This window comes from Sceloporus occidentalis, unplaced genomic scaffold (assembly GCF_023333645.1).
Source record: "Sceloporus occidentalis isolate IW3139 unplaced genomic scaffold, rSceOcc1.0.p SCAF_6, whole genome shotgun sequence".
NCBI classification, from domain to species: Eukaryota; Metazoa; Chordata; class Lepidosauria; order Squamata; family Phrynosomatidae; genus Sceloporus; species Sceloporus occidentalis.
In genome coordinates this window covers 127,296,066-127,320,800 of record NW_028316986.1, presented here as the reverse complement: position 1 = coordinate 127,320,800, position 24,735 = coordinate 127,296,066, and positions in this window count along the sequence as shown.

The window sequence follows — 24,735 nt, the reverse complement described above, 5'->3', positions numbered from 1 at the left end:
AAAGCATTTGCTACCAATTTCTTTCTCTCTCTCAGTCTCAAAGGCGGTACAATATCCCCTTTTTACAGTACCTCTTTGCATTCTGGAGGGCAACAATTACCTATCCTTGCTCTGTTTGGGCCTATGCACTGTTACCACTGATTTGCTAGCTGGAATTCTGGTTTCTTTGCAGAACATTTTGAATCCTGCTATATTTCTGTTATCTGACTGGTTTGACTGATGGATGTCACCACGGGGAGCAGATAGGTGGATCAAGCCAAAACTCTTTTAGAAATTGCCTATTCTGCTGCATCCACCTGGGGGAATAAGAGAAAATGAAATGTTAACATTTCTCATGAATGGAATATTTAACAGCTCTGAAAAACTCATTGGCCATCTTTCTGGAAATGTTGAGAAAGGATATAGGGTCTAATTGAAGATATTTGAATGACCCAAGTGACCTGTGTACTGACTATGCTCTTCAGACTACTCACTGTGGAAGAATGCCATTTTCAGAAGGCTATTCTAATATGAAAACGTCCAGGATAATTTTAATGTTTTGCCTTCCTCTTACATGTAGACAATATGACTTGCCCAGATTCAAACCCTGGTCTCCCAGAATCCTAGTCCAAAACTCAAACAACTATACCACACTGGCTTGCATTTTCATACTATGGCGTTCTACAGTTATGTACTTATATACTTGTGCATTGTTTGCAACTGCTACCATCTTCTTGTTTAGTCTGCTCTTTGGAAATAGATACAATTAATTCTGGCCCTCAGAGAAAGACTGGATGTTCATCTTCATTCACAATAGGAATTAGCACATTATTTCTATTCTCTCTCTTCCCTCCCTCTGACCTGATTAATTGCACATCCCTTCCAAATGTTGACAACAGATGCTTCAGGGATTTGCCTGGCAATCCATTTTATTCTTTTCCACTTTCTTTCAGTACTTAGATGACAAAGAAACAAGGAACAGCCAAATGGACCAACATCCAAATAATCCTCAGTAGTCTGGAGATAAATACAGAAAATGCAAATGTAAAAAAATAAAGATCAAAGTGAACCTCATTATTATCTTCCAAGCAAAGGATTTCTGATTAAGATTTAAATTTAAATCATTAATTACATTGCAGAGATTGTTTAACTTGCCAATGTCTGCCAACATTATCTATTGTGGAAAGAGTAAACAAATTGAATTCTGTTGCTAGCACAGACCCTAAACTGATTACAAACAGTTTACATCTGTTCTGATGTGAGAAGTATTAGAAAGTTTAACAAAATAAGAAGAGCCCAGCTGGATCTAAATGCAGCCTCACCTCATCTAACACCCTCTTTCCTAGAATGGTCAACCATATTCCCCGGTGGAAAGCCAACAAAGACAAGAAGACACTCATTCTAGCCCCACAACCATTGGTTCTCTGAGGCATATACCTCTGAAAGAATTTATCTAATCCCCCTTTTAATGTCATGTGTGGGCGGGGCTGTTGGAGCAGGCTGCATAGTCCCTCCTCCTACTCCTTTCTCTTCCTGAGCTACATGTGTGTAACAAACTTATTGTCCACACTCCACGTGTTCTGCAACTTTTAATATAACACAACCTTCAACAGAAATACAGGCTTTCTTCAGCCAACTCTAACATAAAAGAGCCTCTTCCGAGGTTTGCAGCCTCTTCTGGGGTGCTGTTCAGGTGTATGCTTCCTTCTGTGCGCTCCGAGGCCCTGAGCTCTTCTCAAGGCTTTCATACTCAGCCTTCTCGCCTTTTACTGTTTCTGACCCTAATTCCCTTCTGGTCCCATTTGGGTCCCACCATTCATCCTCCAACTCACTCAAAGCCCTTGGGCTCCAGTCTCCTGGGCCCAATAACCCACAGTCACCTTCCTCCCTGGAGTCACAGAGCTGTACCTCCTCATGTGGCCCTCTTCGGTGTGCCTGTGAAACTCTCCGCCAGGAGACTGGTGTTCGGTCTTGCTGAGGTGTGCTTTGCACCTGACCTCTCCCTTCCCCGACCACAGCTTCGCGCTCAGTTCTTCCACATCCTGCCCTCCTCCTCAAGCACCTCAGCCCTTGCTCTTTTAAACCCCTTAGGGCCTCTTCTCTGCCCCCTCCTGGCTCCTCCTCTTCATTAGCCTTGCTCTCCCCTCCCTTCTCTACCACCTGGGCAGCCTTAGCCTCATCAGCTCTCCCTTTCTCACTCTCCATCTTACTACATCATGTAAACTATTCAGCAGTACCAAATCCAGTAAAAGAAAATTCTATAAGCTCAGCACAGTCCTGTACGTGTCTTCTTCTTGTTGTGGGTGTTCAAGTTCTTTCTGACTTACGGTGACCCATAGGTGAATCTATCATGGGGTTTTCTTGGCAAGATTGTTCAGAGGAGGATTGCCATTCCTTTCCCCTCAGGCTGACAGAGTGTGACTTGCTTGATGTCACCCAGTGGATTTAATGGCCAAGGAGGAAATTGAACCCTGGTCTCCAGAGTTGTAGTCCAACACTCAAACCATTATGCCATGCTGGGTCTCAAGCCCCCATCAACAGGCCAATCCAAATGAAGTTAAAATTACATCAACTGTCCCTGATAATGTCTGGTCTTTCCACATCTAAAGTTTCTTTTAAATTGTTGCATGTCAACCTCATGATTAAACATCCATGTTAACTCCCACCTCCACCAGTAGGATGGGGTTTTTTTTAGTCCTATTAGAAGTGGCAATTTAAATTGTCATCTCGGCCTCAGAGGGAGCCATCAGGCAGACCAGCAACATCTTGGACTGCCTGAAGGAAGAGGCCCCTCCCTCCTCAACTGTCATCTTGGCCTCAGAGGGAGCCATCAGGCAGACACAGCAACATCAGGGACTGCCTGAAGGAAGAGGCCCCTCCCTCCTCAACTGTCATCTCGGCCTCAGAGGGAGCCATCAGGCAGACCAGCAACATCTTGGACTGCCTGAAGGAAGAGGCCCCTCCCTCCTCAACTGTCATCTCGGCCTCAGAGGGAGCCATCAGGCAGACCCAGCAACATCTTGGACTGCCTGAAGGAAGAGGCCCCTCCCTCCTCAACTGTCATCTCGGCCTCCGAGGGAGCCATCAGGCAGACCAGCAACATCAGGGACTGCCTGAAGGAAGAGGCCCCTCCCTCCTCAACTGTCATCTTGGCCTCAGAGGGAGCCATCAGGCAGACCCAGCAACATCTTGGACTGCCTGAAGGAAGAGGCCCCTCCCTCCTCAACTGTCATCTCGGTCTCAGAGGGAGTCATCAGGCAGACCCAGCAACATCTTGGACTGCCTGAAGGAAGAGGCCCCTCCCTCCTCAACTGTCATCTCGGCCTCAGAGGGAGCCATCAGGCAGACCAGCAACATCTTGGACTGCCTGAAGGAAGAGGCCCCTCCCTCCTCAACTGTCATCTCGGCCTCAGAGGGAGCCATCAGGCAGACCAGCAACATCTTGGACTGCCTGAAGGAAGAGGCCCCTCCCTCCTCAACTGTCATCTCGGCCTCAGAGGGAGCCATCAGGCAGACCAGCAACATCTTGGACTGCCTGAAGGAAGAGGCCCCTCCCTCTTCAACTGTCATCTCGGCCTCAGAGGGAGCCATCAGGCAGACCCAGCAACATCTTGGACTGCCTGAAGGAAGAGGCCCCTCCCTCCTCAACTGTCATCTCGGCCTCAGAGGGAGCCATCAGGCAGACCCAGCAACATCTTGGACTGCCTGAAGGAAGAGGCCCCTCCCTCCTCAACTGTCATCTCGGCCTCAGAGGGAGCCATCAGGCAGACCAGCAACATCGGGGACAGCCTGAAGGAAGAGGCCCCTCCCTCCTCAACTGTCATCTTGGCCTCAGAGGGAGCCATCAGGCAGACCCAGCAACATCAGGGACTGCCTGAAGGAAGAGGCCCCTCCCTCCTCAACTGTCATCTCGGCCTCAGAGGGAGCCATCAGGCAGACCCAGCAACATCAGGGACTGCCTGAAGGAAGAGGCCCCTCCCTCCTCAACTGTCATCTTGGCCTCAGAGGGAGAGATCAGGCAGACCCAGCAACATCAGGGACTGCCTGAAGGAAGAGGCCCCTCCCTCCTCAACTGTCATCTCGGCCTCAGAGGGAGCCATCAGGCAGACCAGCAACATCTTGGACTGCCTGAAGGAAGAGGCCCCTCCCTCCTCAACTGTCATCTCGGCCTCAGAGGGAGCCATCAGGCAGACCAGCAACATCGGGGACAGCCTGAAGGAAGAGGCCCCTCCCTCCTCAACTGTCATCTTGGCCTCAGAGGGAGCCATCAGGCAGACCCAGCAACATCTTGGACTGCCTGAAGGAAGAGGCCCCTCCCTCCTCAACTGTCATCTCGGCCTCAGAGGGAGCCATCAGACAGACCAGCAACATCTTGGACTGCCTGAAGGAAGAGGCCCCTCCCTCCTCAACTGTCATCTCGGCCTCAGAGGGAGCCATCAGGCAGACCAGCAACATCTTGGACTGCCTGAAGGAAGAGGCCCCTCCCTCCTCAACTGTCATCTCGGCCTCAGAGGGAGCCATCAGGCAGACCAGCAACATCTTGGACTGCCTGAAGGAAGAGGCCCCTCCCTCCTCAACTGTCATCTCGGCCTCAGAGGGAGCCATCAGGCAGACCAGCAACATCTTGGACTGCCTGAAGGAAGAGGCCCCTCCCTCCTCAACTGTCATCTCGGCCTCAGAGGGAGCCATCAGGCAGACCAGCAACATCTTGGACTGCCTGAAGGAAGAGGCCCCTCCCTCCTCAACTGTCATCTCGGCCTCAGAGGGAGCCATCAGGCAGACCAGCAACATCTTGGACTGCCTGAAGGAAGAGGCCCCTCCCTCCTCAACTGTCATCTTGGCCTCAGAGGGAGCCATCAGGCAGACCCAGCAACATCAGGGACTGCCTGAAGGAAGAGGCCCCTCCCTCCTCAACTGTCATCTCGGCCTCAGAGGGAGCCATCAGGCAGACCCAGCAACATCAGGGACTGCCTGAAGGAAGAGGCCCCTCCCTCCTCAACTGTCATCTTGGCCTCAGAGGGAGAGATCAGGCAGACCCAGCAACATCAGGGACTGCCTGAAGGAAGAGGCCCCTCCCTCCTCAACTGTCATCTCGGCCTCAGAGGGAGCCATCAGGCAGACCAGCAACATCTTGGACTGCCTGAAGGAAGAGGCCCCTCCCTCCTCAACTGTCATCTCGGCCTCAGAGGGAGCCATCAGGCAGACCAGCAACATCGGGGACAGCCTGAAGGAAGAGGCCCCTCCCTCCTCAACTGTCATCTTGGCCTCAGAGGGAGCCATCAGGCAGACCCAGCAACATCTTGGACTGCCTGAAGGAAGAGGCCCCTCCCTCCTCAACTGTCATCTCGGCCTCAGAGGGAGCCATCAGACAGACCAGCAACATCGGGGACAGCCTGAAGGAAGAGGCCCCTCCCTCCTCAACTGTCATCTTGGCCTCAGAGGGAGCCATCAGGCAGACCCAGCAACATCTTGGACTGCCTGAAGGAAGAGGCCCCTCCCTCCTCAACTGTCATCTCGGCCTCAGAGGGAGCCATCAGACAGACCAGCAACATCTTGGACTGCCTGAAGGAAGAGGCCCCTCCCTCCTCAACTGTCATCTCGGCCTCAGAGGGAGCCATCAGGCAGACCAGCAACATCTTGGACTGCCTGAAGGAAGAGGCCCCTCCCTCCTCAACTGTCATCTCGGCCTCAGAGGGAGCCATCAGGCAGACCAGCAACATCTTGGACTGCCTGAAGGAAGAGGCCCCTCCCTCCTCAACTGTCATCTCGGCCTCAGAGGGAGCCATCAGGCAGACCAGCAACATCTTGGACTGCCTGAAGGAAGAGGCCCCTCCCTCCTCAACTGTCATCTCGGCCTCAGAGGGAGCCATCAGGCAGACCAGCAACATCTTGGACTGCCTGAAGGAAGAGGCCCCTCCCTCCTCAACTGTCATCTCGGCCTCAGAGGGAGCCATCAGGCAGACCAGCAACATCTTGGACTGCCTGAAGGAAGAGGCCCCTCCCTCCTCAACTGTCATCTTGGCCTCAGAGGGAGCCATCAGGCAGACCCAGCAACATCAGGGACTGCCTGAAGGAAGAGGCCCCTCCCTCCTCAACTGTCATCTCGGCCTCAGAGGGAGCCATCAGGCAGACCCAGCAACATCAGGGACTGCCTGAAGGAAGAGGCCCCTCCCTCCTCAACTGTCATCTTGGCCTCAGAGGGAGAGATCAGGCAGACCCAGCAACATCAGGGACTGCCTGAAGGAAGAGGCCCCTCCCTCCTCAACTGTCATCTCGGCCTCAGAGGGAGCCATCAGGCAGACCAGCAACATCTTGGACTGCCTGAAGGAAGAGGCCCCTCCCTCCTCAACTGTCATCTCGGCCTCAGAGGGAGCCATCAGGCAGACCAGCAACATCGGGGACAGCCTGAAGGAAGAGGCCCCTCCCTCCTCAACTGTCATCTTGGCCTCAGAGGGAGCCATCAGGCAGACCCAGCAACATCTTGGACTGCCTGAAGGAAGAGGCCCCTCCCTCCTCAACTGTCATCTCGGCCTCAGAGGGAGCCATCAGACAGACCAGCAACATCTTGGACTGCCTGAAGGAAGAGGCCCCTCCCTCCTCAACTGTCATCTCGGCCTCAGAGGGAGCCATCAGGCAGACCAGCAACATCTTGGACTGCCTGAAGGAAGAGGCCCCTCCCTCCTCAACTGTCATCTCGGCCTCAGAGGGAGCCATCAGGCAGACCAGCAACATCTTGGACTGCCTGAAGGAAGAGGCCCCTCCCTCCTCAACTGTCATCTCGGCCTCAGAGGGAGCCAGCAGGCAGACCAGCAATATCTTGGACTGCCTGAAGGATGAGACTTCTCCCTCCTTTAACTGTATTTTTATTGTATTAACGATTTTACTGTACACCGCTATGATCATCGCGGAATAGCGGTCTATAAATAAAACATATTATTATTATTATTATTATTATGCAGCTATTTGTGCATCTTTTTTCCCCTGTGTGTTCCTCTGTAGCATACATCAGTTCTGTTTTTGTCCTCTCATATTCATTTTCAAACACCTCCTTGCCTTCCTTCCCCCTGGCCACATGTCAGCCACATTTTCTTGGTGATATGTCTGCACACAGAACTCTACACCACAGCATCTGGCATGTGGAAACAGCAGCATCTCTAGGGTTTTTTTCTCCTCCATAACCCCCTCACTTGCTCTCCCGCTTGCTCCATCTCAGGGAATCTCATACATAATATTCCTCTCACTTTTTTCCTTTCTGTCCAAGAGGGGAGGGGGAAGAAGTGATATTTTTGGAATTGAGAGAGGTAAATGCCATTGAAATCAATAAGGTTTACTCCTGAGTAGACCAGAAGCATTCAAAAATGAGACAGAGGAGATTTTTCCCCTGTTCTAGAGCAGAAATTCATTTTGCAGTTTTCCCTTCCAAGCCGATTGAACTTCTCTTACCACTTTCCCCTCCCACTCTCATCAAGATTAATCTTCCAACATTTCACAGAATGTGAGCAAGATGGCAAAAGTTATTAATAAGAAAAGACAAGCCAGGAGAGGCTCCCTGACCCTAGTGAGAAGGGCAAGATTCCACCCACTCCTCATCTCTCCTGCTGCAGTTTTGCACTTTGAGATCATTTTGCAGCAATTGGAGTAAACTGAGGACTAAGGAGGATGAAGTAGTAGGAGAAAGAGAGAAAGTGGGACATTTTAAAAGAAAGTGAAAAGTGAGTGGGGCTGTAGCTACCAAATAAAGACAGTTGGTGGGTATGTGTAGAGACTGACATAGGCTATATACTGTAGGAGTAGGTCCTACTGGAGTCAGATGGGTCTGGTTCCAAGTAGGCATTCTCTACAATCTGAAGGCTACCACTCAATACACCTCAACCTAAATCAGACTTTCTGAGGAGACTTTCAGAGGGCTAGGAATCACTGGAAAGTTATCATTTAAAAATAAAATAGAAGAAAAGAAGGCATCATGCAGCTTGGAGGCCATAACAATTTGGGATGAAAGGACAGGTGACAAGGATAATTGCATAGCATTATTCATACTGCTAATCACTCCCACTTGGAGATAACTCATACAAACAAAGAGCATGCAGAAGATGAGAAGCCAGAAATGGGAACCACCACTTTATTTATTTATTTCCCAATATAAATCACTTTGCATGTACACTGAATTTCATCTGCAATCTTGTTTCCATCTCATCCAATTTAGAGATACCTTTTTAGTTTTTTACATTCTGCTTTGGTTTCCACCACACTGAATTATTTGGTCTCATTCATTAATTTGGTCATTCTCAACTGCAGCACAGATAACTGAACCTCACTGCTCACTTTTAACTCTGTCACTAATGAATAAATTTAAGCATCAGTCCAAACACAGATCCTTAGAGACCCCACTTTTTACTTCCCTCCATTCTTGCTTCCTGATCTTGAGCCAATTATCAATTCATTTCAGGGACTACACTTTCATTACATAGCTGCTAAATTTACTGAGAATGAGAAATCACAGATGCAGCTGCATTTGACACTGGTTTAACTGCCATGGCTCAATGCTATGGGTGGAGCAGAATTATTATTATTATTATTATTATTATTATTATTATTATTATTAACCTTTATTTATAAAGTGCTGTAAATTTACACAGCGCTATACATACAGTCTTTTTAATTAGATGGTTCCCTGCCCTCAGGCTTACAATCTAAAAAGACACCACACAAAAGGAGAAGGGAGTGGTGGAGGGGAAGGGGATGAGGTCCAGCAGTTCCTCTCTACCTCCAAGGCCTGGACCAAGGCAGATGGACTGGAGGCAGGGCTTGGCTTCATAATGGATGGTTAATCTTCATCCAAGGAGGCAAGCGACAATTATGCAAGGCCTGGGAACGCTTCTCGGAACAGGACGGTCTTCAACTCCGTTTTGAAGCTGGTTAAAGAAGTGATGGCTCTTGTTCGCAGGGGAAGAAGGTTCCAGGAGTGAGAGGCAGAGAATAAAAAAGGGGCGAATCCGAGATGGGGCAGAGGAAATCCTGGAGGTGAGAACTTCAATATGATGTCATGTAATGTGAAATAGAGTGAATCCTCTGTCTTATATCTTGTCATACATTCAACAGAACCAAAGAATATGAAATTTCACCTTGACAGACAAAATGACTTAAGAAGTGTGCATGTCTGATGTCCCCTAGCACAAAAAGTCTCATTTACTTATAGATGGACTATGTTTATTTCGTATGTGAACAATATTTTTCAGTACATTTCAGCACAAGTCAACACAGATCTTTCTGGGACGACCTCATACTTTGTGAATTTTGTACAATGCATCAGCAATTCTTTGGAGTTATGTTTTAATTATTGGTAATGTCCAGTTTGGTTTATATGTGTATTGTATTTTCTGGTATTCTTTCAACTCTATATTTTCACTTTCTATGTTATTTATCTATATTACTTTTTTGAAACTCAATAAAATGTGGAAAAAGAAGAAAAGAAGTGGATGGTATACATGAAATAAAATTGTGTAACCTTTATTTTCACTGGCTCACCATCTGTTTGTCTCTCACCCTAAAACCCGCATGCAGTGTACTGTAAGGTTAAGAGCCAAATATTCCTTGTTTCACTTCTCAGTGAGATGCTACATTTTTGAGATTTGATGCCAACCATGCTTCTCTCTCTTTCTATCTTCATGCTGAGAAATGAATCATTTGACATTTCAGCATACTGATGTCAGTGGCATGGATACATTTTCCCTGTGGTGTTGCATCAAATGTTGGAAGCTGGATTGAACCTGTGAGAGATTCAGGCAACCCAAGTCCTAAGGTGTAATAGAGAGAAACAAGCCTTCAGGGAGCATGATAGTTTTGGCTGCACATGGTTTGCTTGTTGACCTTTTCATGGATGGAAATATGCAATGGCTATACAGACAATATAAGGCAGCACCTTTCTCCCTAAAGCCTCTGCACCATCCTGCATACTTGGCTCATACAAACAGTGTTTCAGTGACCTTCCCTTATAATAGTATGATAAATTAGGGATTGTTCACAATTTTCCCTCCTGGCTTCATAAACATTTGTGAACATCTTGGAAAAATGTATTAGAAGAATTGAAAGGAGCAATGATTCTTATCTTCATATAGTATTGCTCCAGATTCTTTGTTTTACAGACCATTACATGGTGTAGCTGAGAACAAAGCAGTGTTTTAAAAAGCCCCCAGGCCTGTGTCTTCATCTTCATCTATGTAGGAAAGTCTGCTCTCCATACAGAGTCCATTAAACTTAGGTCAGCCAAACACTCTGTAGTAATTATCAGGCCATCGGATACATTAGAAGGGCAGTTGGAAGGCCCACACAATGCCTCTCCTCATCTCCTGTTCATTTGTATGCTTATATTTCTCCACACTTACCCATCCATCTTCTGTGCATCCTCCAGACAAAATGTAAAGCATTTACACCCCACAGTTTTTTGTGGGAATTAAACAGGCATAATTACATGTCAATAGATTGTGCCTCAGTCCCTTGCTAGCTTAGTAGAATGTCTGTGGCCCAAAGACACTCATTTCAGCTATAAATGTAAAAGCAATGTGTTTTTCTTCAAAAGAACAAAAATCATATTCAGATCCAAAACTGCCAGCTAAACTGAAATGCCCAGTTTTCTATTTGATGTTCCATGACAGTTCTATTTTAGCATATCTTTCTCCCCCACTCTCTCTGTCTCTGAGTCAAATATAGCTTCTGGTGTCTATACAATGGTGTTGAGGAAGATATTAATTTTCCTTCCCTGTGGTACATGCCAGTTTCACCAAAAGTCTGTGAAATCTGTGTTTGCTACCAATTAACTCTCTATTGCTCCAGATAGCTTTCTTCTTTAACTTGTATTCATTTTACTTAGTTTGCAAGTTTAAAAGCATTTTCACACATAATGCTTGGTTTCTCTTTCTTGAGTCCCACTATTTATGCTGTGAGAAAGAAATGGGTAGCCCATTCTTCCAACCCAGTTTGGTATACCCAATATCCTTTCACCAAAATTTGTAGGCCTTTTACCACTAGATATGCTAGTCTGGTAGCTTGAGACCAGCATGAATGTGCAGGTCTACCTATGTTTCAGTCAGCAGCAAGTAGGAAAGTCCCTGCTATCTGAGAACGTAGGCTTTCCTTGGCATCCACACAAACAGGCAATCTACAAAGTAGGGTGCACTGAAAAACAAGACATATATCAGCACTTGGTAAGATTTTTATTGATTTTTATTTATTTTCTTTTTATGCCATCTTTCTCCCAGAAGGGAACCCAAGGCACCTCATAAATAAATTTTAAGTAAAAGTTTTAAAAGCAATTAAAAACATCAAATAAAAACATTATAAAATTACATACATTAAAAGACAAAAAACAAACAAACCATAACTACAACACACATACATCATATAATACCCCCTCCCTCACTGATAAAAGCTATCCTATGAATATGTATTAAAAACCTGCCTGAATAAAACCACTTTTTCTGGGCAACTTTGGTGGCTCAGACAATATTCTGCTCCTTAGATCCTCCAGGGACACTGGCTTAAATATCAAAAAATGGGGGAAGAGAATCAAACCAGAAGTGGCCAGAACTTCTGGTCTTGAAATTCTGTTTTGTTTTGTTTTGTTGTAATCTTAAACAATGTAAAGGGACCCTGCAAGCTGTTTAAAAGATGAATCACCATCCTTAGAAGCTAAGCTAAGCTTTAAGGAGAAGCAATTCACAGTATTTGGGGGCTGATGAAGAGTGGTCTTGATGCTCCCCAAACAGCTTTGGGGTCTACACAGCCCAAGAACTGCACTTTGCCTACTTTTGTTGTAACAACGATTAACGTTTTCCCTTTGCTATAGTTCTGGGCTTTTGTGTTATTTAACGGCTGCTTGCTTTTTAATGAGCAAAGAAGAGAGAAGACTCAAAATTAAGTTCCTTCAAATGTCTCCCTTTCCTTCAAAGAAAACACTCTTTCCTAGATAGCTGGTCTCTTTTTTGCTGCTCATACATATTGTCTGTTGGGATTAAAATGTGCTGAAAAGGTTCTGGTGTAGATTATCCAGTTTCATTTGTGTATTAACCAGACAACCTTGTTAGATCTTTCTGGGTTTTCAAGTGCCATTTTCAGACTCAGAGTCAGAACTGACATTTTTTCAACATTCTTTGTGCACTTTTTTCCCACAGGTTCCCAGACCATTGACATGACAGTTCATCTGATACACATTGGCATTTGAGGCTGTCCCAAGTGTTCTTTATGGTCCATACTCTCTAGCTTTTGTTACTTTAGGAAGTCATGTATTCTGGGAGTGGGCTTTAATATGCCAATGATCACAGTGGTGGTGGTGCTGCTGATAGTGAAGATGATGATGCCAGTTGTTAGCCTTTGAAACCCAGTGTGTTTATGGTTTTTAATACAGATTTTGCAGATCTATATTCAAATTCTTGTTCAGATGTTGAGTGTATCCAGAGAACTAATAACTGGCAAGGAAGTTATCAGACTCTGGCTCTGCAGCCTGCTTTGACCAGGCTCTTCTAATTATCTCTGCATGATGTGGGAGTCATGGCCTTGCAGCTTCTCCTTGCATCATGAAGGTAACAGCAGAAGCATCAGGTCACATGGAAAATTTCACAGGCAGTGGAAGGATAGGTCACAAAGTGGTGTGCGACAGAATCAGGTTGCTTAATTAAATAGAGCAAATCTAATGTTTTAATGCTCAGTGGGATGAATGATGCTATTTTACTAAAATCCTCCTGCCATTTAGAAAATCCCACTGGATTTTTCTCCTTTGAAGATATAGATTATAACATCACAGTACAATGTTTGGCTGTAATTTGTCTTGCTTAACTAGAAAGGCGGGTTTCCTACAATTTTTTTCGGATGCAGAAATAAGCTGATTAAGCTGATGTCCATAAGAGAAAAGAGAGAGATTGAGAGAGTACGGAGGGGAATGCAGTACCAAAAGCAAAGAAAGAACAAAGGGAAGAAGGAAAGGAGGGAAAATAAAGTTTTAAAATGATAATTATATTTATTTAAAAACCACAAGACATTTCGGTGACAATTTTCTTTACAGACAAAAGAATATAGATTTTCTGTTGGGGTAAAATACTTTTCAAGCATGTGTCTTTGACATATTCACACTTTTACACATTTAGACATATGGCTATGAACATTTTAGTTGTTTATATGACAAGATGCTATGTGGTTGCTTCTTGCAAATACCAGTTTATCAAAACACTGGATGATTCTTTACATGTTATCCAGACATATCAAACAATCACGGCTATTGTATCACTTAACCTTGTGGTGGGTGATTTTTTAAAATGAAGGCATTCAGAGGAAGGCAATGGCAAATCACCTCAGGATATTCTTTGCCTAAGCAAACCCTTTGAAATTAATGAGGTTGCCATAAGTTGGCAGGTAACTTGAAGGCACATACACATGCATTTATTAAAATAATTAAACATAGCCAGACACCAAGATACTTTTCACAGAACTATGCAAACAGGTAGCTAATAATGTCTTCTAAATAGCACTGAAGTAACTTTAATGTAAAACACTGATCTGTAGTGCGGTATCCACTTCTGAATCCTGCCTGTTCTTCATATATGACTTGATTATTTTGTAGCCAGTCCGTTAACTTGCAAAGCAAGTGTTGAGCATATAGCTTTGAAGTAATGTCAAGTAAGCTGATTGGCTGGTAGTTTTGTGGATCATTCCTGTCTCCTTTCTTATGGATTGGGAAAACAATGCTTGTCTTCCATCCATGCAGCATTTGTTCTGAATTGTTTATTGTAGTAAATAGATTAGTGAGGATGGGAGACCACCATTCACCATACTCTTTGAAAAGTTCTGAAGGAAGCATATCCTCTCCTGGAGCTTTCTTGGGTTTCAATGAAGCAATTAAACATTTTATCTCATCGGCTGTGACTGGTTGCTACACAGGGAGATTAGGAGAATCTTTATCCATCCAGACTGCTTCAGAAGGGCTGGAATGAGAGTGAAAAATGTTGGAGAAATATTTAATCCATGTAGGGGCAGTGATTGAGGCTTTCTGTATATTCTTTGCTTTTTTAAAGCCGTGAGTAACAATTTCCCAAAATTTGTCTTCCTTCCTCAAGTAACTTTAATAAATGAAAGCAGGAGTGAGGAATGGAGCACCAAGAGCCCCCCACCTCCTTTCCCCCAGGAAGGACCTTTCTTCAAAACCAGAAATAACTTCCAGTTCATTTCTTGGTTTGGAAAGAAAATCTCGCCAGGATTTAAAACAAACTGGACATTTCCTCCCCCTCCCCCAAAATATGGGATGCATCCGTGCTGCATAAATAATCCAGTTTGATGCCAGTTTAACTGCCATGGCTCAATGCTATGGATTTCTGGAAACTAATTTTGTGAGATATTTAGACTTCTCTGTTGGAGAGCTCTGGTGCCACAACAAACTACAATTCCCAGAACTCCATTGCATTGAGCCATGGCAGTTAAAATTGTATCAAATGGATGCAGCCATAGTTCATAGAGGGAGCAGGGGACATTTTGAGTAAAATGTTTTCATTGTTGTTGTTGTTGTTGTTAACAAGGATGCAGGGGTGTAGTACTTCAAAGTCTGGAAATGGGTTTGTATGATCCCCAGTAGTTGCTCATGCCTACTCTGCTCAATGTTACTTTACATACCTTAATATATAAGATAAATGGAATTCACTCCCAGTTAAGTGTTTATAAACCTGGAGCTTTAAACTATAGCTTAATCATCCTTTCCCAACCTGATGTCCTCCAGCACCAGGTTGGAGAATTGTGGTAGGCTCCAATCCCCATAATCCCCAGACACCATCCCCCCCCCCCCCCACTTCCCAGTTGGGAAAAGGCAGGTTTAAATTATAGAAAGCAGGTTTATACTATAGAAAGGTATGTTGTGTTTGCATGTATGTGTGCATGCATGTGTAATGTGCCTTCAAGTCATTTCTGACTTATGGCAGCCCTAAGGCGAACCTGTCATGGCAGGTTTTGTTCAGAGGAGGTTTGCCATTGCCTTTCCCTGAGGTTGATTAACATTGAAGCAAATCTTACTAGAATCAAAATAGATTGCTCTTTTCCCCCCCAGCTGATTATAATTTTTCATGTGACATTTCTCATATGGTCAGTATTATTGAAGGACATAGTGATATTAAGCATGATGCAAATTTAATTCATCTTGTGCATAAGTGCATGATTCATCCCTATTGGAAGCAAAGACGTGTCAACACTAGTATAAAGTGATTAGTGAGAGAAGGGAATCTAGATAGCCCCTGACCTTTTTACTTTCCCCCTCTGTCTTATCTTTCTTTCATCTATGCACTCAAGTCTCCCCCCCCCCTTTATCTGCAGGGGTCACTATCTCTTTTTTCAAGAAGAGTCCATCCACACTACAGAAATAATCCACTTTGAGACTGCTTTAACTTTCCTGGCTCAGTGCTAAGGAATCCTGACAATTGTAGCTTATTGTGACATCAGAGCTCTTTGACAGATGACCTTATCCAATAGCATTTTAATTTGTTTTATCTCTATCTGGATTAAATCTTAATTCGTGCAGCATCCTAATTTTATCAGAAGGTTTTTGCTGCCCAATTTACTGCCGGAATACATCCCAGGTACATCCCCGCTTCCAGAGCTACTCCTCCCAGCTCTACTTGGATCCAGAGGTTTTCTGGCTTGAGAAAATGGCCAGCGGAGCGCTCCTAGAAGCAGGGATGGGCACAGGATGTACTCAGGTGACAAATTAGGCTGCAAAAACCATCTGATAATATCACATGAGAACCAACACATGAGAGCCAGCTTTTAGGAGCTCTTGTAAACAAGTGAAGGTCATTTCTTTTGTCTATTTCCTTTCATATCCTAAGATATCCTGAGACAATAAACACAAGTTCCTTTTTTCTTTTCTTCTTTGCCTTACAAGAGCATCCAGAGTAATTACTCTTGTTTGTACTACAAGCTCATTTTGCACTCTCCTTAATATGGGCGGGTTACAGACCGCCATTTAGTACGTAATGAATACGTACTAGGGTTAGGAAGGGGCGGTGCTTCCGCACCCCCCTAACCCTAGTACGTATTCCATACGTACAACATGGCGGCGCCCCTTCCACATGGGGGCCACCATGTTTACGTATCGGACGCTGTGCGTCCGCATGTGTCGCGGCGTCTATGACGTCACGAGTCCGCCCCTGGCGCCTCACGACGTCATAGAGGCGCCGCTTAAAGAAGCTCCATTTTGGAGCTTCTTTTTTGCTCCGCAAGGGAGCCGCGTGGTGTGGGTGCGGCGGCTCCCTTACGGAGCAAGCGGCGGTGGCGGCAGATCGCCTCAAAACAGCGGTCTATAACCCGCCATAGATACTAAATATTGCTACAATCCCCACATAGAAGTGTTGATGAAGAATGGCCACAAAGGAATCTGGATTTTAATAAACTATAGGTTTCTTTTCCTGTCTAATGATCAAAACAAGTCCCCAAAGGCTCAGAACTTTGGAACAATGAAAGGTTGACAGGGAAAAAACACCAATACATGTTCTTTGTATAACCTCTGAAGAAGGTCTTAAATATCTACAGGCCAAAATGTGTCAAGATTTTTAATTATTAAACATCATTCTTCAGCAGCTTGAGACACATCTGCTTTCTCCAGGTGATTTTATTTTATGCTGTCCAGATTTGGATCTTTCCTTTGTGAACGACTAAGTCATAGAACAACAGTGGTATCTCAGATCACTCTTTCCTGAGAATTGCTTTGTGATGTATCTAAAAGAAATACATATAATGGCAATCCTATGTGTACACTATGGCCCTTACGGTCTCTTCCAACTCTATGATTCTATGATTCTTTCACAAAAATACTTCAATGCTTTGCTATGTTTGCTCTCTACCTCTCTTATGCATTGGGAGTGTGTGAACACACAGAGCCCTATAAGCATGTTCTGTTTCAATAGTATTTACATCAATTCTTGTTGTTATGCACTATCATGTTGACTTATGGTGATCCTATTCTAAGATTTTCTTGGCAAATTTTATTCAGATGATTTTTGCCACTGCCTTCCTCTTAGTCTGAGAAAACATGACTTTCCCACTGGCTTTCCATGGCTGACCAGGTATTTGAACCCTGGCCTCTTGGAGTTGTAGGGCAAATCTACACAATGGAAAAAACCTATACTCATCCCAAACCTAGCGTGATCAGTCCAGACAACACACGGCCTATCCCTCAGCAAAACTACTCCTTTTGATCTTTAATCTGATATAAGAAAAATCACAGGTTACTTGGGATTATCTAGGAATCTCTGGAGTGATACTGGTGTTTTTGGGAAGCGTGGATAGCTGGATTGGGTTGGATTTGGGCTGATTCAGTTGTACACACATCTCAAATATGCATCAGGACAGATTGGTGCTCGCAGGTGCTGCCATTTTCTGTAGTGTAGCCCTCATTGATCAGTGCTGGAAATCCTTCTCGGGGTCACCACCTCCACTGCCTTAAAAGTCTCTTCAGGTGTAGTCAGAACAAGGTGCCCAGTCATGTAATCAATGAGGAGGGAGTTGCTGTATACAGTCACCCCTCCTTTCTCACGGACTTGAGATCCATGCTCTTGATTATTCATGGAGGGACAACTTCCATTATTCTCAATGGGGTGCCCCCCTGCATGCTCACCCTGCACACACTCACAGGCCTATACCCCATTCAAGCCTATGGGGCTTGAATATCTGCAAGTCTCCATTTTCACGGGGGGGGGGGGACAGATCCCCCATGAAAACAGAGGGCCAACTGTATCTATATACATGTACAGTTATATCACTGATTATCACAGGACACAGGTGTTAAGGCATTAGCTTTAGCTTCTAATTTCCTTCAATTTGGTCTTAAACTGGCTGGATTGTTTGATAATTCAGTATAGATATATCTGATGCCTTAACACATGTGCCCTGTGTTGATCAGTGGTAATGCTGGGCAATGATGCAAGCTGTGCTTCTTTCCAATTTACTCTCTATCCTCCCACACTTTTCCTTGGTGTCTCAGACCCAAATTCAGAGGGGCAGGGTGGAGTGAGTGCCCTAGTTGGATCATGTTGTCTTAACACGGCATTGTTTTATGAAGCATCTAAGTGTTACTATGTGGCTAGAAGAACCTCCTTTGAGTTGATCAATGAAAATGAAAGCCAAACATACTTGCTGGCAAGAATTTAGTTCATAAGAAGGGGGAAAGGGACCAATAGAAACTATTAAGTTAAATATAAAACTGAGAAGGTAAATCTCTAAACAAACTAAAGCAAACAGAAGGACAAGGAGTCAAATAAGCAATTATCCATTCCTAGTGAGAGATAGCATCTTCTCAGGCTTGCCTATTGCTACATTAACCTGGGCAGCAATGCAGTTGTAGATTTCATCCTGTTACTTTAGATTTTAAAAGACTATAACATCACAGAGTAAAGCCTCCTGCTCCCAGATTTTGGTTCTGAAATTTTAGGAAATGGAATATTGCCTTCCTGGCAGCTTTCTTAGGTCTGACTCCAAAAGCCTAGTGCTCTGGGACTGGTTCTAGTTGCTGCTGCTGTGTGCCTTCAAGTCAGTTCTGACTTTTGGCAACCCCTATGATGGGTTTTAATGAGCAAGATTTGTTCAGAGTGGGTTTGCCTTTGCATTACTCTGAAGCTGAGACAGTGTAATTTGCCCAATGTCATTCAGTGCATTTCCAAGGCTGAGCAGGGATTTGAACCTGATCACCACAGTCCTACTCTGGCCAGCAGATAAGTGCAGAATAGATTCCTCACTTGAAGTTCAGAGCTCAGCCTACAGTGCACAAGTAATACAGGTAGTGGAAGGGTTAAAACAGGAGTGGACATATGGCCCATGGGTTGCATGTGGCCCCTGAAGCTAATTTTGTGGCTCCAGGACCCTCAGGATCCAAAAAACTGATTTTCTGCAAAAATGTTTTTGTTCCAAAATGCCTTCTAGGAGGTACAGGGATATTTTCACCATTTTAAAAATCCTGGGGCTAGATTTCAGGTATAAATACTGGCCCCAAGAACACTCACAGTATGCATTAAGTTGTTCCAGGCTGTGCTCCATGTTCGAAACTGTGCTGCTCTCAGACTTCCCAGTCTGAGCCACTCCAGCTTTCCATGGTCTGCTTCTTGGACAGGTAATGATGACCCTTCCCCCTGCAAACCCCTCAAACTCTGCTATCTCCACTTTCCATACTTCCATTTCAGTTAGCTCTGAATGCTGTGTCTGTGTAAATCTTCATTGTGTGTGTGTGTGCGTGTGTGTGATCACACTCTATATTTTGCTAAATAAAACTCTCATTGGCTCAAGACAAACGGGCCAAAAGGGGCATGGCGGTAGCGATACTAGGGTTCCAGACTGCACAGCAACCGCACAGTCCAGAACACTTGTATGTAATGGTGGCAGCCTGATGGTGGTGTCCCATCCTCCCGGCTGCTGCCATTTTCACATAACGGATGCATAGTGTCTGCACGTTGTGGCGTGTGTGTTACGTCACGAGTGCGCCACCGCAACATAACCTGGGTGCCGGTAAAACAACCCAGAAAAAAACGGGTTCTTTTAACTCTGGAGGGATGACGCGCGGTCTAGCAGCTGTGGCGTCCCTCTGGAGTTAAAATGGGCACCTGCAGACCGCCATTTTCAGGTGGTCTGCACCAGGCCATTGGGTCCTCCTCAGTTATTACTGGTATACACAGGTGCAAATGATCCCTAAAGGTTATCAGCCTCTTGAAAAAGCTAGTGTCTTCAACAATTAAAATAATGCTGTCATACTGTATTTGGTGGGGCCTCCTAGTCCTTAGCACAAGACCCTTGGAAGTATCCGAGAAACATAATACTCTTTTTGCCAGTTGAAACTACATTGCCTGGTAGCCTTCCCCCAAAGAGGTTTAACAACCCATTTAGCACAACATATTGTAAATTCATTTAAAAATTAATTGTCCCTTCAAAACTGTGATAAGAATATAATTTCCAGTTCTAGCCACTTTCTTTTTTCTATTGAATTAGTTGTATGAGAAGCAAAGGGCAAGGTTGAGAATGTATTTGATTTTGCATCAATTGCAAACCACACATGGGGGCAGAAACCACTGAAGCATTTTTCCCCCTCTGAGTTAATTCCTTTGAAAGGACACCGTCTGGATCTCATCCTTAAATATCATTTTTAGTTATCCTGCGCCATTCCATGCTGAGCCATTTGCTCAGCACAAACATTATTTTCAATCGCACAGCTAATGAAATGTGCTTTAACATGACAGAAAATTGCCCTAGGATTTGAAAATTACATTGTCTACAGATTTCATTTGTGAGAAAAGGTCAAGCACTACTAAAGTCATAGGAATATATCAACAACTGCTAGCATAATTGTTTCCACACCATGGGTAAATCAGAACAAAAACCAGAGAAAAATGGGGGGAAGGCTTGACTTTTATTGCATTCTTTTTAAAGTCCTTTTCTAATTACACATTTTGTGTTCTATAGGCTGTTAAATTGACCCAAAAAATGATTTTCTTTCAGTGTTCCCTAACCAACAATAGCCAAGAAATGCCCTTTATTTTACTGCCAGTTTCTCTCAGAAGGATTATTTAGAGATAAGAGTTTGGATGTTGAGTTTTATGGTAATCCTGGAACAGAAACTGGGGTTAATCACTATACTCACTCTTAGATTTGTTTCTAACAAACAGGGCAGTGCAGGGAAAGCAGAACATTGTAACATTAGACTGTGTATGTGTGTGCGTGTGTGTGCATGTGCATGTACCTTCAAGTTGGCTTTCGGCTTATGGGGAACTGATGAATTTCATAGGGTTTTCTTAGACAAGGAATACTCAGAGGTAGTTTTGCTAGTTCCTTCCTCTGAAACAAGTTTCCTCCCAAACATTAGACTATAGTATCCTATAATGAAATATATGACTTTGGAAAAGTTAGACAACATATAGACAAAGTAAGTCAAATTCAAGGAGGCTACAGAAGTTTGAAACATGGACCAGTAAGTATGGTATGTACTTCTATCCCACTTTTGCCTCTGATGAACAGATTTAGCAGGAGTCCCTTTCACACTACTGAGTTATAGCACTATTATTCCACTTGAACTACCATAGTTCTGTCCTATGTAGTTTAGTCATAGGCACTGAATCTCTCTGGCTGAGAATACTAAATGCCCTTCCTAAACTGCAAATCTCAGGATTTCATAGGAATGAACCATGGCAGTTAAAATAGAATAATAATGCTATAATTCTGTAATGCGAATAGGCCCATAGTTACTGTATTGTTAAAAAAAACCCTACAGGGCTGTATGTTAAAATCTGAGAAATGGGTGTATTTACAGCTGTTGGAATTAAACTTCTCCTTTTTAGGTGTGATCCTACATAGTTTTCTTTGAGTGCAAGTCTTATAGAACACAATATACTCAAGGACTGTATATTGTTAGAATATTCTATCAAACCATATACAACTCACCACTCAATGCTGGAGTTCTATGACTGGTGGATTAGAATAATTCATGCATTTGCTTCATTTCTAAGCCTTGGAGTCACTTTGTATGCACAGAAGTATTACTCGGTGACAATGTTGGGGAAGGGAGATTGAGGGACAGCAACATCATACAAGGAACTTTAGGAGGGCTGAACAGTGATAGAGGAAGGTACAACAGAGCTGACCAAATACATTAGCTGAGGCAGAACAGCTAATGACAGCTTGCATCCATTCAAGTCCAGGTACATAGTATTCAAACTAACCAAGTTATTCTGGCCCAGGAGGTAGAAGCTCTTCCTATCCTGGCAGGAAAAAAATACAGCAATAATGCAATAGTTAACTATTTGGCATCCTTTAGTAACATTAAAAGTTTTGCCAGCTGACTCACTTTTTCCAATGGTAGATTTGGCTCTGGGCATGGGTTGATTGTGAGACAAAGTCATTGCCAGTTTCTAGAAATGATTCTTTACCTGTGATTCAAGCAGCCCAGTCACTTTCAGCGACTGTCAAAATGCTAACAAGGCAAAATGCCAAGTGTTAAAAGACTTAAGCAAGCAAGATGGTCCTGTATAGCTCTGCTTTGCTTGCTTCATCAGTTAGAGTTGCTTGAAATATCTGTAATAAGAAGCCTCTGCCATCTGCCAGGCAGCAGATAAAGCACTATATAAGCTCAAGCTGTCTGTCTTTTACTGCTTTTCTCATAATGAGGGGGTAATATTGCATTAAGGGAGTGAGCCAGGTGTGTTTCGGTTCTGTTTGCCTCCCTATTGAGATCAGGGCCATCAGCCTATTCTGCTCAATTTCTCTGGCATCAAAAATACAATTATAAATCAAGTAATAATTTGCTGCTCATTCATGACATCCAAAATCAGTTTCCTGAAGTGGCCTGTTTCTGTCTGACAGAGCGTCTTAGTTTTTAGGTTTTAGATGGATGGATAGAGATTACACTCAGTGCTGCTATTCCACTTTTAATGCTCTGGCTGCCTCCTGTGGCATTCTGGTATTTGCAGTTTAGGAAGAAGCATTTAGAATTCTCAGCTGGAGAGCTGTTAAACCTCTCTGAACTACAAACCCCAGAATGCAACAGGAGGCAGCCAGAGGAATAAAAGTGGAATAACAGCACTGCAAGTATGTAGTGTAGTAATCTCATAGTTAAATAGAACAGACAGATAGACCGAGCACATTCAGTTATTTTTAAAAGATTATCTGTTCCAAAGTCTCTGAAATTTTAGGTGACTGTTTATAGCTGAAAGTGGAAATCATCATCATCATCATCATCATCATCATTTATATCCACTTTCCCCCCAGATTGGGACTCAAAGCATTTTGCACTGATTTTTTAAATTGCTAATAATACAAAAGTTAAAACACAATTAAACAATAAAAACATTACAAATAGATTAAAATGTATATCATTAAAACAGATATATACACATACCAGCAGTATCCAGTGCATTGTGTATAGAAGCAATTTGGCTGCAGCTCTTTGGACCAGTTGAAGTTTCTAAACACTCTTCAAAGGTAGCCCCCCATAGAGTGCATTGCAGTAATTCAATCAGAATGTAACTAAGCTGTGTGTCGCTGTGGCCAGAACGAGCGCGGCTGGCACACAAACAAATCCACTCTTAGCCATGAAACCTGGGCTTCCAGGCATGAAATTGAATCCAGGTGCACACCCAAGCTGTGTCTTCAGAGGGAGTGCAACCCATTCAGCACAGGCTGAATCCCCATTCCCTGATATGTCTTTTGACTGACCAGAATCACTTCCATCTTGTCCAAATAAAAAGTTTCAGTTTGTTCATCTTCATCCAGTCCATTACTGAGGATAGGCACTGGTTTAGGAATAAAACAGCTTCCTTGGCTTGTGGTGGAAATGAATAATAAAGTTGGGTGTCATCTGCATACTGATGGCACTGAATCTCAAGTCTGGACAATCTCTCCCAATGGTTTTATGAACATGTTAAATAGCATGTGAGATAGAACTGAACCCTGGAGGACCCAATGGCCATGGATTCAAACAGAAGTCCCCCCAATACCATCTTCTGGGTTCACCCCTCCAGGAAAGAATGAAGCCAGTGTAAAACAATACCCCCAAGTTCCCTACCTGTGCTAAAGAATGGTCCAAGATAGTGACAGAGATGGTAGCTCTGCTGGGACCTCTGCAGTTCGCTTGATTTTTATTGCCAAGTTTGATTGGTTTTTTTTTTTTTTTGGACTTTGTAGCTGTATTGTTTCTTGGGACTTTATCACACATAAGTCCTATGTGCTTCCATCCCAAAAATGCTTAAAGTGGTAGCATCCCAGAAAAGGAAGCCCATTTGTTATTGGTTATCACAAACAGAGCACAACAAGGGGTTAAAAGCACATTAAAGTGGGCCCAATGCAAATTTGGCTATCAAAAGGAGACAAACAAATCCTCATTGCCTGCTTAGAAATACCTTCTTGAGCATGCTCCAAACTGTCATTTCCACAAGTGCACACACATGCTCCGGAGGGGGGAGGGGAATCCTCTTTGCCACAGAAGTCCCAAAATGTGTTTCAGAGGCCTGTTACAGACTGCCAAAATAAAGCTGCTTCGGGTCTCTTTGGAGATATGTTATTTAAATGATGCATGCATCCTAAGAGTCCAGAAGCTGCACCAAAGCTGCACTCCAGTGCTTAGGAATGGAGTGTGGCTTTGGTGCGACCTCCGGACTCTTAGGACCCATGCATCATTTAAATAGCATATCTCCAAAGAGACCCGAAGCAGCTTTATTTTGGCAGTCTGTAACAGGCCAGAGAAAGGCAGAATGAGGCTGCCCTTTGCAAACTCCTAAAACCACACACAAAGACACACAAGAGAGAGAGGGAGGAGGTGGGGTCCATAAGCCTGCCTGATTCCATGCCCTCCTTTTCCAAGGCATGTCCTCCATTTCTCCCTCCTGTTCAGGAGGACTTCCAAAATGCTCTCTCTCTGCCTTTGCAAACTCCAAAACCAAACACACACATGAGAGAGAGAGAGAGAGAGAGAAGAGAGGGAGCCTCCCTGATTCCAGAGGGCTGATCCTCCCTGATGTCCTCCTTTTCCAGGGCATGTCCTCCATTTCCCCCTCCTACCTAGGAGGACTTACAAAGCATCCTCCCTCTGCCTTCTCTCAGCAGCTGTGCCCTTAATTAGAGGAGGAAAGCAGCCAGGGAGCCGAAGGAGGGGAGTGTGTGTGTATCCTCCAAAGGGTCCCTCTTTGGCACAGCAAGGCACCCTGGGAAATGAAGTCATCTGAGGCTTGCTTTCCACACGGCTGGGATTACGTGAAGGGA